Genomic DNA, 16005 nt, shown 5'->3' with positions numbered 1-16005 from the left:
CACATCCCAGGCATTAAGGTGTTTTTCCCATATACGTCCTCAGACATTTCTTTAAAAACAAACAAACAAAAAAAAACCCTTTATTGTTGAGAGTATTACAGATGTCCCTCCTTTTGTTCTCCCATCGCCCCACTCCAGGCCTACACCATCCTATTGTCTGTGTCCATAGGTAATGCATATTATATGCATATAAATTCTTTGGTTTATCTCCCCACCATTCCCTCGGAAATTCCTCAGTCTGTTCCTTGTTTCTATGCCTCTGGTTCTATTTTTTTTCATCTGTTTATATTGTTCATTAGATTCCTTGTTCATTTATTTGGATTTTTAGATTTAATTGTTGATAAATATGCATTTATTGTCATTTTATTGTACATATTTTTATCTTTTTCTCTTCTTCTTCTTCTTCTTCTTCTTCTTCTTCTTCTTCTTCTTCTTCTTCTTCTCCTCCTCCTCCTCCTCCTCCTCCTCCTCCTCCTCCTCCTCCTCCTCCTCCTCCTCCTCCTTCTTCTTCTTCTTCTTCTTCTTCTTCTTCTTCTTCTTCTTCTTCTTCTTCTTCACCCTTCAACATTTCATTTGTTCTAAATACTGGTTTGGTGGTAATGAACTCCTTTAACTTTTCCTTGTCTGGGAAGCTCTTTATCTGACCTTCAATTCTAAATGATAGCTTTGCTGGGTAGAGTCATCTTGGTTGTAGGTCTTTGCTATTCATCACTTTGAATATTTCTTGCCACTCCCTCCTGGCTTGAAAAGTTTCTGTTGAGAAATCAGCTGATGGTCGTATGGGCACTCCCTTATAGGTAACTAACTGCTTTTCTCTTGCTGCTTTTAAGATTTTCTCTTTGTCTTTAACCTTTGGCATTTTAATTATGATGTGCTTTGTGGGCTTTTTTTGGTTCATCTGTGGGACTCTCTGTGCTTCCTGGATCTGTATGTCTATTTCTTTCACCAGGTAGGGGAAGTTTTCTGACATTATTTTTTCAAAAGGTTTTCAATTTCTTGCTCCCTCTCTTCTCCTTCAGGTACCCCCATAATGTGAATGTTGTCTCAAAGGGTCCTTACACTATTTTCATAATTTTGTATTCTTTTCTCTTTTTTGCTCTTCTGATCATGTGTATTTTGCTTCCTCATATTCCAAATCATTGATTTGATTCTCAGCCTTCTCTACTCTATTGTTGAATCCCTGTAAATTATTCTTTATTTCAGTTACTGTATGCTTAATTTCTGACTAGCCATTTTTCATGTCTTTGACATTCTCACTAAGATTCTTGTAAGTCTCACTAACTCCCTTGAAGCTCTCATTAAGTCCCTTGAAGCACTCTTTTAGGTCCTTGAGCAACCTTATAACCATTGTTTTGAACTCTATATCCAGTAGTTTGCTTGCTTCCTTTGTGTCATGTTTCTTTGTGTCCACATTTTGGCTGCTTCCCTGTGTTTGTTCCTATGTATTAGGTAGAGCTTCTATGTCCCCTGGAATTGGTAGAGTGGCCTTGTGTAGTAGGTGTCCTGTAGGACCCAGTGGCTCAGCCTCCCCAGTCACCTGAGCTGGGCACTCCAGGTGCACCCCTATGTGAGCTGTGTACTCTGTCCTATTGTAGTTGAGCCTTGATTTATGTTGGTGTTAGTGGGAGAGATTGACCCCTAGGCCAATTGGCTGTGAAGATTGGTTGCAACTACAGTGGAAGAGCTACTGTGCAGGAGACACCCCTATGGAGCAGGAATTGCTTCAGTGGGTCTTTGGTGGTCACCAAGTCTACCCTTTAAGTGTGTTACTCGTGGAGGTGGTAGAGTTGTAATTCAGCATGGTTGAAGTTGACCACGGGGTGCACTGGCTCTGGGGCCTCCCAGGAGGTGCAAAGTCAGTCTCTGCCTGTTCAGTTGGTCCCTGCCTGGGGCCATCCAGTATGAGCTACATAGCAACCTGCCGATGGCTGCTACTTGTGTTGAGCTTGGAGGTGCCCAGGGGAGGCCAAGCTATGAACCATGGTGGGCTGCTACTAGTACCAGGCCTGGAGCCACTTATTGAGAGGTACAGGGCATGCTGATGCCAGCTGATGCTTGTTTGAGAGATTTTAGTCAAAAGATGAGGCAAGAGAGGGCAGTTGTATGAAAAAGACACTGGAAATAGTTTGGATGAGCCTGCAAGTAGGAAGAGGTGAGATCTCAGGGAATCACTAGGGTAAGGCAAAAAGTGTGAGCCAGGTTAATGTAGATTCAGATATGGTGCAGGAGAGCTCAGCAAAGGAACACTGGCCTCTGCCAACTCTTGCCCTGATTCCAGACAAGTTAATTCCTCCCCAAATGTCCCAGGTTCCTTTCACACTGCTGCCCCAGCACTGGAGCTCAGAGGGAATGAGTCTGAATAAGTCCATGCCTGGGCCCTTTAAGAGGAACTGCCTGGGACTCCTGCAGCACCCCCTCCCCTGCCCCTGTGTCACTCAGCCACAATTCCCACTGGTTTTTACAGCCACAGATTGTGGGGACTTCTCTGGTATTGGCACCATGGCTGGGGGCCGGGACCCCTTGCTCTTCAGGGAAACCTCCACAGCCAAGATACCCCTCTACATGTGGGTGTGGGACCAATGGGTTCTGAAATTCTGCCCTGCATCTCCTCCCCTCCTACCAGTCTCAATTTGCTTCTTTAATTCCCTAGTTGTAGGACTTCCATTCAGCTAGATTTTGGGTAGTTTTGAATGATGATTTTTCCATATTTTAGTTGTAATTTTGATGTGGTTGTGGGAGGCTGCAAGTCCCAAGGTCACCTATGCTGCCTTCTTGACTGGCAAGATGTCCATCCTCATGCATTTCTAATAGAAAAGGGCTTTTTCAGCAACATAACTACTATCCATAAAGTAATGTTAATTCTTCATATCAGCAAGTGCAGTACTACTGTCCTTACCAATTTGCAGTCAGTTAGGTGAAACAGTGTCTCTTTATTGTCTGTCTGTGATTATGGGGGTAGGGGTGGGAGTGTGGATCTCCCCACCTGTTGGCTTTGACCCAATTTCCTCTTATGTGAAATTACCTGTGTAGATCCTTTCCTTGGATTTTCCTATCGTTTTCCTCTTGTTGATACATAGGCACTCTTCGTATACAAAGGCTGGTTAGTATATTTATGTGCATGCTGAGGAGAGGAGAGGCCTCTGTGGTCCCTCCTCGGCGCCTATTCAGGACTCTCCTCCCTGCTGCATGGTGCCCAGCCTTCCTGCAGGAACCAGCGTGGGCTCAGCAGGTGGTACCCATCTGTTAGTGCTGTTGACAGAGGCAGGAAGGGAAGTCCTGCCCAGCAGCAGGCCCTCTCTGTGCAGCCCAGGGAGCAAGGATCATAACTGCTCCTGCTGCCCCTGGCCCTCCCCTCCCTCCAACCCACCCCCCTGTTTGTTGGGGCTTAGAGCTTTGTGGCGTGTGTATGCACACATGAGATCATTTCTGCTCAGATATCACTCCCCAGTCTGCCAAGCCTCCCTAGGTGCTGACCCCACCCCACCCCTAGGCTTTCCCACCTCTCTCCCATCTTTGCTGTAAAACACCCCTCCCCCTAAATTTGACTTCCTCAGCCCAGTGTCTTCTTACAACAGAGACCTGGGCCGCTGGCTGCTCTGCCGAGGTGGTGTTTGCAGCACCTGGGACACAGTTGGAAGCCGGGTGGGAGGGGCGCCAAGCAGAGACACAGCCAGAGCTTCAGGGCAGAGTGGCCTGTGAGAGCTGCTGATGGGGGGGCCTTTTGTACCCCGACACCCCGGTCACTGGCCGTGGCCACCTTGGGAAAGGTGTGCAGCTGAGGCCAGCCTTGGAGGAGGTGACAGCTGGAGGAGGTGACAGGTGGAGATGTCTGCTGGCTGTCCTCCGGCAGCCCGGCAGCAGGCCCTCCCTGGACCGGGGCTGCTGGGCATCTCCTTGCCAGGCTCACCCAGGAGGCCTCTGCTGGGACCAGGCCATTTTGTGAACTCTCCACAATTAGCTCTTTCCTCCTCCAAGGAGCAAGTCTGGGCTGACACTGCTTGCCTGACCTTGGGCACCTGGAGAGTCACCGGAGCCCTCCGCTCCCCTCTTGGAAGGGTGTGTGGTCTCCTCCCGCCCACCGTGGGCTGTGGAGTAAATGCCTACTGCTCAGTAGGGTTTGCAAACTCTGAATTTTATGTCGCACACGGGCTGTATTAGAAACTAGCGATGGCTTGAGGCTGCTTCTTCTCCAGGCTCTGCCGAGCATGCTGTGGCTGGCAGTCCTTTAATTTATCTTGGTTGGAATTTCCTCCTCTGAACTGGACGGGTCACCTCAGTGGTCCTAGAGCAGCAATTTTCAACCTCTTCGTCTCTTGGCACACATAAACTAATTACTAAAATTCTGCAGCACACCAACAAATACATTGTTTTTTGCCACAGCACACGAGGTTGCAAATCGCTGTCCCAGAGGGTCACTCAGCCTCTCCATTTGTGGAGGACAAGGAAACCCTGTCTTTCACAGCAGAGTGAGGGGAGAGGTCCTACACGCATCATCGTCTGCAAGGCCTGGGACTCCATGCACACACACATACACAATGCACCCTTACACACACACACACACACACAAAACGCACCCTTACACACACACACATACACAATGCACCCTTACACACACACACACAACGCACTGTTACACACACACACACACACACAATGCACCCTTACACACACACACACAATGCACCGTTACACACACACACACACACAATGCACCCTTACACACATACACACACACACAATGCACCCTTACACACACACACACACACAATGCCCCCTTACACACACACACACACACAATGCCCCCTTACACACACACACACTGCACCCTTACACACACACACACAACGCACCCTTACACACACACACACAATGCACCCTTACACACACACACACAATGCACCCTTACACACACACACACAACGCACCCTTACACACACACACACAATGCACCCTTACACACACACACACAATGCACCCCTACACACACACACACAATGCACCCTTACACACACACACACACACAATGCACCCTTACACACACACACACACAATGCACCCTTACACACACACACACAATGCACCCTTACACACACACACACAACGCACCCTTACACACACACACACAATGCACCCTTACACACACACACACACACAATGCACCCCTACACACATACACACAATGCACCCTTACACACACACACACAATGCACCCTTACACACACACACACACACACACACAATGCACCCTTACACACACACATACATGCAACCACTCACACAGGCACACCCACACGTGCATGCACGGGCAACCATGCACCCCCTCCACACACACACAATGCACCCATACACACACACACACACACACACACACACACGTGTGCGCGCGCACATGTGCACACGCCATAAATCTCCAAGCTCCAAACAAGCAGAGTAACTCAACGGGAAGGGGCGGCACATTCAGACACCAGAGTCTCGCACAGGCATGCGCTCAGCACAGGGCGGCCGGAGGCCTGGGCGGTGGGATCCCCATCTGGGGCGCCTTAGCTGGGTCTCCAGCAGCTCAGCACAGGGCTGTTTGTTCGGGAATTTTATTGCATTTTGAAGAAGATGCCTTTTTCCTGTGAAGCCTCCGGTCTCAGAAATACCAGGGCTCAGGACTGGAGCCCAGACCAGCCGCACACCTGACCAGCAGCCCGGCCGCCTCAGAGCAGGTGGATTTATCTAAGCTGCGCACTGGGAGCCGGGAGCCGACGGGAGAGGGCGGGAGCATTAGCAGCCCAGGCGGGAGCTGCCCTGCAGGGAACCGGGCCAAGGGAGGCTTTGAAGAAATCTCTGCTGACGGACAGACCCCTGTTTCAGGGGAGCCCTGCAGAGCCGGGTCGCTTCAGAGGCTGCACAGCCCATGGCCTCTCCTCAGAGACCCGCAGCCCGGGGGGGAGAGGGAGTGTGGACGTGGGTGCCCCCCACTCCAACCTGCTTCGGGTAAGAGGGTAAGAGCGGTGAGTGTCCTGATTCCAGAACCCTAAATTCAAAGGTCTCCGCAGGGCCTGTGCCTGTCAGTGTGTGGGGCCTCGCCCCCTGCACAGGGGCCCTCCCTCATCCTGTCTCCAGCAGCCTCCTGGTCACACAGAGCTTCCCTACGTAATCCATCCGAGGACCACCTCCCCGACCTGCGGCCCAGCCCTCGTGGCTCCGGCAGCTCCTCAGCCTCACGACACCACACCTTCCCAGCCAGGTGCTCTGCCCACCTCTGCCAGTGGCCCTGCCAACCCTTTCACTTGGGTTGAAATCGAGGTTTTCTGGATGCCTCTCGTCCGCCCCAATCCCAGATCACGTCGACTGTGGCTGAACGTCTGTCCCCTCAACTGTTCTTTTGCTGAATCCTAACCCCAAGGTGATGTTAGGAGGCGGCTGAGGGGAGGTGATGAGGTCATGAGGGCGAGCCCCATGGATGGAAGGTGTCTCCTTACAAAAGGCCCCCAGACGGTGCCCTGCCCCCCACCAGTGAGGACCCAGTGAGGAGACGGCCTGCAGCCCTGGGGCAGCCCCACCAGAACCAGCGCTGCCGGCACCTGGCCTCGGCCTCCAGCCTCCGGATGGAGAAGAACTCTGTCCTTTGTGAGCCCGGGTGTTCAGTGTCTGGGAGCAGCTGGAGGGCAGAGGAAGGCACCACGGGTCCTGCCCCCAGCCCCCCGGCCTGCCAGGCTCCCGGGCCCCGGGTGGGTGTGCCAGGGGGAGGGGGAGGCTGCACACTAAACCCATCATGCTTTCTGTGGGCGCCGGGAAATCGCTCTGTTTAGCTTCCAGTGGCTTGGAGGAGGAGGAGGAGGAGGAGGAGGAGGAGGAGGAGGAGGAGGAGGAGGAGGAGGAGGAGGAGGAGTCACAGCCCTTGGGGTCTTCAGCTGAGAGCTAGAGGGACCCTGTGAGTCCACTCCCTGGTTGTGTGGCAAAGCCAAGTAAGTGACAATTCCCTCGTTTATAAATTGAGAACAACAGTAGAGTAGTGCTGAGGGCCCGGACTCTGCAGTTGGCAGCCCCCCCACCCCCGCAGACCCCCATCACCCCCCACCTCTGGCAGCCCCTGGCCCCCAGGTCATCCTGAACCCCCTCCCCCACGTCTCCCTGCGGCTCCTTTTGTGTGTGCATCTACAGGGCCTGCTTGAGCCGGATCACAGCCAACCAGCAGGTGCCTCCGTGCCCAAGACCAAAGTTAATTAAATTTAAAGCTTCAGGTGCTGTAATACAAATTAGGTCTCGGCTCCAGCCATTTACGTCCCCAAACCTTAACAGGACGTTTACCTCGGATGTGTTATCTCTGAGTACAATAACACACACCCGGAAACCGGAACCAAGTGTCTGAGAGGTGACCGCGGACTCGCGCTGGGAACTAGGTCAGAGCGAGGGGCGACCTCCGCGGCAGCTGCATTATTCATGCCACGTGCGCTCGCGGCTGCTTTCCACTAGACAGTGAGCGCTGGTTTGGAAGGTCATTAACACCCAGGAAAAATGCAAATAACTCTCCTCCTTTTTAATTGTCGCAGCCACCTCGCCACCACCTGGGAATGAGGAGGAGGCGGGCCCCCTCCCTGGTGGGGCGGCAGGGACAGCTCCCACCGCCAGAGCGCCCCCCCCTCCCCCCGTGATGGGAGAAGGTTCCCGGGGGCGGGCGCCCCCACGGAGACGGCTGGGTGGGTGGGGAGCAAATGGAGGTGCTATTTAAAGCCCTGTTTTCATTCGTGGATGATCCAGAGCTTTCGCTCAGAGGGGGCGGAATTGGGGTCAAGGCTCAATTAGCCTAGAAACCCCTCCACAGCCTCGGTGCGGGGAGCGCTCCCGGGGGACCGCGTTGGCAGGGGCGCTTCCCCAGCTTTCATCGCCGCCTCGCCAGGCTCCTCTCCTGGCAGCGCAGCCCACTGCCCCGGGGCGGGCTGGACGGGCTCGTGGGCAGAATGTTAGCATGAGCCCGAGATAAAGGGCGGTTCCACTTGCCCACCCCTGGAGGACGTCCCGAAAGCTCATCACGGGCAGTTTTGCTCCTGGAATTCCCTCAGGTCAGTGTGGGCTGTTGTGGGTGCCCCCGGCTGGCCAGCACGGCAGGCGCCGCCAGGGGGCGCTCTGTGCCCTCACCAAGTGCCCGCCGGGCGCTGCAGGCCAGGGCGGAGGGGGAAGCCCTCCCCCCCTGCACCCCGGGTCTAGTCCGAGACCAAGGGCACACGGCACACAGGCGCGGGCACCCAGGCGGGGGACCCAGGCGGGGGGTGGGGGGGAATTGTACAGGGGCCTGGCGCCTCAGCTTTGCTGCTTCCTGGTTTGCTGGTGAACAGCGCGTTCTGTTGATGACAACTGCCAGGTGCTTCTCGAAATGAGACACTCCGGCCTGGAGAGAATCCATCTCACTCTAGAGGCGGAGAAGGGACGACTGGCTCCTGGCCGAGTCACCAGGGGTTAGCATGTGCAGCGCTCAAGACATCCCCCACGCAGCCCTGCTGTGTCCGACAGGATAATAGTCCCCCAACGTCCCCGCTCCAGTCCCAGCACCTGCCCATGTGACCCTGCCATGGACCTGTTCCTTAGATCACAACGAAGGACACCTGAGCGGGTCACGGGACAGGTGGACGGTGCTCACGGAGCGTGGAGGCTGGGGACAGGGTTTCTGGGTGTGCAGAGGGGGCCTAGGGGTCAAGCACTGGACAGGCGGAGGCTGTGGACGCTAAGTGTGAACACTGGCCCCTTCCAACACGACTGTCCTTAAAAGAGGAAAGAGACACATTCACAGGAAGGAGGGCATGTGATGCTGGAAGCAGAGACCACGTGATGTGCCTACAAGCCAGGGATGCTGAGGATGGAGGTGACAGTGGATTCTGGAAGAGGCAGGAAGGATCACCCTGGAGGCTTCGAAGGAGCATGACCTTGGACTTCAGGACTATGAGAGAGCCGTAGCTGGTTTGGCTCAGAGGATAGAGCGTCGGCCTGCGGACTGAAGGGTCCCAAGTTTGATTCTGGTCAAGGGCATATGCCAGGGTTGTGGGCTTGGTCCCCAGTTGGGGGGGTGCAGGAGGCAGCCAATCACTGACTCTCATCATTGATGTTTCTATCTTTCTATCCCTCTCCCTTCCTCTCTGAAATCAATAAAAATATTTTTTCATAAAAGAACTATGAGAGAATAATTTCTGTTGTTTGAAGTCCCCAGGTTGTGGGCTTTTGTGCTGGCAGCCATGGGGGGCGGGGGTGTGTGCTGAAGCCACCTCCCTGCACCCCACCTCGAAAAGCAAGTAAGCAAACCTGCTCTCCAGGTCTTGGCAGGGGCCCCTGTGGGCCGCCCCCTCCCTCTGCTGTTGCCTGGGGTTTTCATATTTTTCCCCTCTTTCCTTTCCCCTGATGGGCTCAGACTCACCACTGTGTCATTGTAACTTTACCCATAGTCGTGGGAAGAAAAGAAACAGGTAAAATTAATTTTCATAATATATTTAGTTAGCCTGATGTATCCAAAATATCACTGCAATATATGATCGACATATTTTTAAAATATATTTTTATTGATTTCAGAGAGGAAAGAAGAGGGAGAAAGACAGAAACATCAGTGATGAGAGAGAATCATTGATTGGCTGCCTCCTGCACACCTCCTACTAGGGATTGAGCCCACAACTCGGATTTGTGCGCTTGACCGGAATCGAACCTGGGACCCTTCAGTTTACAGGTCAACAGTCTACCCACTGAGCCACACCAGCCAGGGCTGTGATGGACATATTCATCAATGGGGTAGTTTACACTTTCTGGCCCTCAGTCCTCACATTCCGGGGTGCAGTTTACATGGAGAGCCTGGCTCAGCTCCCACAGTCTACACACACAGCGCCCCACGTCTTCACTGGAAAACACCTGGCGCAATGAACGCTGGTCAGGTTTGCAGGGAGAGGCCGTCACACCCAAGTTGTTCCAAACGTAAGTGGGCATTTCCTAGACGCTGAGCTGAAAGTCATTTTTTAATTAATTTTAAAGATTAAATTCTTCAGTCCCACTAGCCGACTTTCAAGGGCTCGATGCTACAGATGGCTGGAGAGATGCGGTCCCACACCCCCTTCAGGTGTCCCCACACTCTCCTCCGCCATCCCCTCCCCCAAGAAGGTGAACGGGACAGAGGTCTGGAGGCACAGTCCCGCTGCTCCCAGCTCCACTCTGCCCTTCGCTCAGCGGCCCCTTGTCCACCTTTGTCACTGACCAGCTGCAGGAGGAGCTGGGGCCACAAGAGAGGAAGCAGGGAGCTCAGTGAGGGGGCAGCCAGACAGACGGACAGACAGGGGCCCTGCGCCAGGGTAGGAGGTGGCCAGTTCCTCAGGTAGTAGGGGGTATTTTAAGTGGAAGGAACGCTTGTCAAAAGTCTGGGAGCTGGTATCACTGCACACCCACTAGGATGGCTACTAAGGAAAAAACCCACAGAAAACAGTAAGTGCTGTCAAGGACGTGGAGAAATTGGAGCCCTGGCGCATTGCTGGTGAGGATGCAAACTGGCACAGTGCTGTGGAAACGGGTGGTTGTTGGGGAAACGGTAAGTAGAATTACCATGTGATCCAGCGGTCTCGCCTCTGGGTATAGACCCAAAGAATTAGAAATGTTAACACACCCAGGTTCATAGCAGCAGTATTTACAATAGCCAGCGGTAGAAACAGCCCAGGCTTTCATTAATGGATGAGTGGGAAACAAAAGGCCGTATATACACACAATGAAATATAATTCAGTCTTTTTTCTTTCTCTCTCTCTTTCTCTTTTTTAATTCAGACGTAAATGGAAGGAGTTTCTGCCACATGCTACAACATGGATGAACCTGAGAACATTATGCTGAATGAAATAAGCCAGTCACAAAAGGACAAAAACCGTCTGATTACATTTAAATGAGGACCCTACGCTCTCAAATTCACAGAGACAGACATATATGGTGGGTGCCAGGAGCTGGATGTGGGGAGGGCGTTCCGGTTTAATTTAATGGCAACAGAGGTTCAGTTTGGGAAGATAAAGTTCTGGAGATGAAGGTGGTGGTTGCACAACAATGTGGGTGTAGTTAATGCCACTGAGCTGCTGCTTAAAAAATACTCAGGATGAGGCCCTGGCTGGAGTGCTCAGTGGTTGGCGTGATCCATGCACCCAGAGGTCAGCTGTCCATTCCCAGGCAGGGCACATGCGAGAGTTAGAGGCTCATCCTCCGCAGGGGCGTGAAGGAGGCAGCCTGATGGCTCTCTCGTGAATGTTTCTCTCTCCCGTCCTTCCTCTCTCTTCCTCTAAAAAAAAATAGTCAAAACATTTTTAAAAAATGATCACAACGATACACTTTGTCTCCTTTTCATAATTAAAAATTAACTTCCTTTCAACAATATATGAAATCAAAATTTAGATCGGACACACACAACTTTCACTATTTAATGTTTCTCCTCGAAATATTATTGGATACAACTTATACTCTACATTTTGAGAGTAACCATCTCCTGAGCAGAGACAGCAGAACTCAAATTTGCCAAGAGGCACAATTTCCTTTTCAATCTCAGATTTTACAGTTTTCACGCTGCCAAAGCCCTGCTGGGAGTGGGCTCTCAGGGGTGCTGAGCCGGGGGAGCCCGGAAGCTGGAGCGGCTGGTGTGGGAGAGTCGGGCCCTGGGGCCTTGGCGTCAGCCTGTGAGGCACCCACATCTGGAGAGACTTGGGGCAGCCCCAGCCTTGGACGCAGGCCAAGCTGCCCTGGAGCCGAGGTCAGTGTCAGGGACAGACTGGGAAGCAGGGCTCCTTGGCAGCCTGGCCCTCCAGCTGGGTGTGTGGGCCTGTTCCCCGCTGCACCAGAGGTAAAGATAGGGACCTACAACCACCAAATCCTTTCCATTACAAAAGCTTTCCAAACTGCAAGTCACTTTCCAATCTCACCTGGTGGCAACGCTGCCCTGAACCACCGACGTGAGGTTCCTACCCACTCGCAAGGAAACATGGATGCGCCCCGCCAGGTCATACATGCACGCACGCTGTCCAGAATCAAGAGAGTCCTGCATGCGACAGGAGTTAACGGGCAGTGGCCATCCAGTGTCCTCTTCAGAAGACTGTAGTCAAGTCCATTCATTTATTCACTCATTCACTCATACTGTGTAGTGCAGCAGTTCTCAAAATGTGGTCTGCGGATCCTGGGGGCCCCGAGACCCTTTCAGAGGCTCCCCATGCAGCTCTTGGTACAGTTATGCTGAGTCCTTGTCTACCTTTGTCACTGTGACCCTGGCCCCCAAGTGCAAGCGGACAGCTGCTGAAGGACCCAGGCAATGGTGCCCACAGCTGGGGGTGCCCTTCTCACCTTGGGAGGCAGAGTCACGGAGACTGCGCTGGTACCCCTGTTCTCCTGGGCTGGCCCTTAGCCTCCTTCCGCCAGATCCTGTCCTCCGCTCTCTCTTGGTTTCCGACCTCCCCTTACACTTTCCCGTGTCTACCCTGGACCAACGCCCTCCCCCAAATACCGGCTTTATCAGGGATGCCCGGACACCCTGCTTCAGCGATTCCCTCCCCGGGCGACTGAGGATGAGAAGGGTCACTGAGCGAGGAGCCGGAATCCCTCTAACCTCTGACCTCTCTCCTTCCTTTTAAGCAAGCTCCCTACCCCACCACGCCCCCAGCCTCTCTCTACCCCCTCCGCTTAATAGAAAAACAGCTCAGGCGTTTAGAGTGCGGGCGGAAGGCTTAGGGGACCCAGGAGACCGAATCTCTTGAAGGCGCGCCCTTCAGACACGCAGGGGGACTTTCTACCCGGGAAGGGGCCTCGCGGCGGGCAGGCCCGGTCGGCTGCTGCTCCCCTCCCCGGCGCCCATGCGGGGGCTGCTCCCCTACACGGGGGAGAGCAGGGATCCGCCCCCCAAAAAAGACTTTAATTTTAAAAGGGGCAGTGAGAGCTTTTGGACCAACACAGCTGCTTAGCTGTGGAGACGCGCGCGGGGACGTCCTGGGCCCGGACTAGGTGATCAGCCCGGGGTTCGGCCGCCCAGACACGAGGGTCGAGGGTCGAGGGTCCTGGCAGCCAGAAGCTCAGGGTCCCCGCGGAGAGGCCTGCCCGGGGCGTTCCGATGGGGGGGGGGGGGTCGGGAAACGCGGTTTCAGACCGCGACTCCCTGCCCCGCGCAGGACACCCTTTCACTGGGCCCGGAGGGGCGGCTTTGAAGTCGGGGCTGGGCTCGGCCCCCGCCCGCGCGCGGACCCGCGTCCCCACGGAGCCCCGCTTTGTGGCTGCGCGCTCACTGCGCGGCGCAGCGGACCGCGGCGGGCGGCGGGCGGCCTCTGATCGGTGAGCCGCGGAGAGCTCAGGCCCCGACAACGCGCCCGGCTCGCCCTCCCCGGCTGCGCCTCCCGCGGGCGCTCGGGAGTGGGGGGCACAGGCTCGCACCTCGGAGAAGCCCGCCCCCCGGGAGTCCGCCCGTAGGTCAGGGCTGTGTGCCTCCCGGGCCCTTGCTGTGGACCCAAGAGTCCCGGTGGGGGCCGAGGTCCCCTCCTCGCCAGCCGCCAAAGAAGACCGAGCGCAGCAGGGGCGCACCCCCAGGGGCCTGCTCCCAGCCAGGGGCCGCGGGTGCAGCCCCTCCGCGTCTCCCCCGCAGGTCGGGCGCCGGACCACAGCGCCCCCTCCCTCCCTCCCTCCCTCTTGGGGCACCCTAAGGCACCCGGCAAAACACAAGGAATCACCCCTAAAACCACGCTTCCCCAGGATTCGCTGATCACTCAGACGCGCAGGGAGAGGAGGGAACCTGCCTCGGGATCTCCCTCCCTCCCCGGCGGACTGGCCCTCGAGGCTCCCCGAGGGTCGCCCTGGTTCCACCCGCCGCAGCTGCGAGGGGGGAGGAGAGTTCGGGGAGGGGTCGAGGAGCCGCGCCCCGACTGAGGCTGCCAGTTCCGCAAGGAAAAGGTCGGGTCTCGCCCGAGCGAGCAAAGGCTAGTGCCCCCCACCCCCGGGCACACGGGCCGCTCCCGCCGCGCGCGTCCTGCCAGGCCGGCGCCCAGGAAAACGCAGCGGGGCTGCCTCCGCCTCGGCTCCGGCGCCTCCAGGCCGCTCCCGGTGCCCGGGGAGGTGGCGCCCCCTCTCCCGCCACGCAGAGAGGACCGGGCCCTCGCGCGGTGCCCGGAGTGAGCCTCCTCTCTCCAGACTCGAGCAAGGCCCGTGCCGCCCCCACCAGCCCGGAGCCAGGGGACGCGAGGCGCCTGGGCTCCCGGACCCGGCGCAGCGAGCATCGCCGCTCCCTGGGCGCTCCGCGTCGTGCCTTCCGTTGTTTCTGCTGCGGAGCGGAGACCCCCGCCAGCAGGAAGGTGGGGCCTGCATCCGGCCCAGGCTCGGGCCCGGCGGACGCTCGCCTCTGGCGCTCTCGATCCAAAATCCATCCTGGCCGCCGACCGCGGAGCGAGGTTTCCCACCGACCCAGCCCGGGCTTCACACCCGACGTTCCGGGCTGAGCTCGTCGGGTGCTTCGGCGCGGGGGCCGGAGGAAGCGGTCTCTGCAAATCAGACAGAAAACCTCAGCGTCGCGAGTGTGTGTGTTTGGGGGAACCCGAACGTTGCCCTCTGGGCGCCGTCTGCCACCATGGGCACCCACCTTCCCGCCCGCCCAGGCGCGGAGCCCCCGCCCCCACCCCCAGCCTCAGCCACCCCGAGGCCGCGCCGCCGAAGTTGGCCCGGCAGTGAGAAGGGAGCTGCAGCGGGCGGTTAATTAGAACAGCTCGCCTGTCTCGCTCGGAACGCGGGGAGGTGTAAATCCCGAGGAATTCGGGGCATTAGCTGCATCTGCGGGAATCCTGCGCCGACCCCTCTCTCACTGCGCCGCGGAGGCTCCAGATGGCCCAGGGCCCTGAACTCTGCCGCCGGCCAGAGGCTGTTGTGTCTCAGGGGATTAAGTGAGATGAGACACACCACCTGAAACTCCATCGCGCAGTTGAGCACAGAAGCTGTCTGCAAAGACATGGGTTTTTAGAGGAACGATTGGGAAAGGAAGGGGTGGCTTTGGGGGAGAAAAGGCACCTCACCGAGTGCCTCAGCGCGAAAGTGTTGCTTTGCTGGGCTTTTCCTGAAGTGGGCGAGCCGGGCTGGGGAGGGGGAGCGCGGGGAGGCGCGGAGACCGTCCGGCCCTAGCTGCCTGCGGCGGGTGGTGGGCTTGGTCAGCAGCCCGGAATGCAGTCAGCAGGCAGGCACCACCCTGCGGGTGGCACCGGGGATCCTGGCATGTGGTTCTCAGAGCTCATGGCCAGCCTTGGTGCCCCTCCAGGGCCAGCACTGGTCCCCCACAGTTCGGTGCTGCGCCCTGGAAGTGACAAGGTGGGGGCAGAGCTCCCTTTCGCAGACCATGGAGATAAGAATGTTTATCAGCCAGATACTCGTGCTAAATGACCACCTTCGTCACACCCAGTGGAATTGATCAATCGTTTAATCTAGTACAGGGGATTCTAAATTTAATCCACACCTTCGTTTCACACTTTATAGTAAACCATATATTTTAATATAAAAGGTGTCCCAAAAATGTATACTCACACTTTGAATAATCATAAAGGCAGTACTTACTAAAATACATTCCATTTTCAGCATTGGGCTATCCGCTGTTAAAGTGTGCATGTGCTTTTTGGGACACCCTGTATTTCTATTTGATAAAGGAAAAAGTAAATCAATTCCATGACTAATTTGAACAGGTTATTTAAAAACCTGCGCCCTGACCTATGCAGTGCGGGAGACAGGAGCCGCGCCCCTGTGAAGCGGCGCTCCGTTGTTAATTGGGGGTCATGATTTAGGCGTTTTCTCTGGAACTTGCCTAAAACTGGAACTCTCCAGCCACTCCAATCGTTTTGCTAAAACCCCGTAAGGCCGGTGTACATGCGTCGTGGAGCCCGAGCCTCTGTGCTGACCTGTGTCTTGGGGGAGAAAGACAGAGCGCTGGTGCTCGGGGCGGGGAAGCAGGTGTGGGCTGGGCGGGCGTTGCTTTTGAAAAGCTTGTTTTCCTTCCAAAGGTCAAAAGGCGGCTG

Source organism: Myotis myotis, unplaced genomic scaffold, assembly GCF_014108235.1.
Source record: "Myotis myotis isolate mMyoMyo1 unplaced genomic scaffold, mMyoMyo1.p scaffold_m19_p_25, whole genome shotgun sequence".
NCBI classification, from domain to species: domain Eukaryota; kingdom Metazoa; phylum Chordata; class Mammalia; order Chiroptera; family Vespertilionidae; genus Myotis; species Myotis myotis.
Note: the sequence above shows the minus strand (reverse complement) of the source record.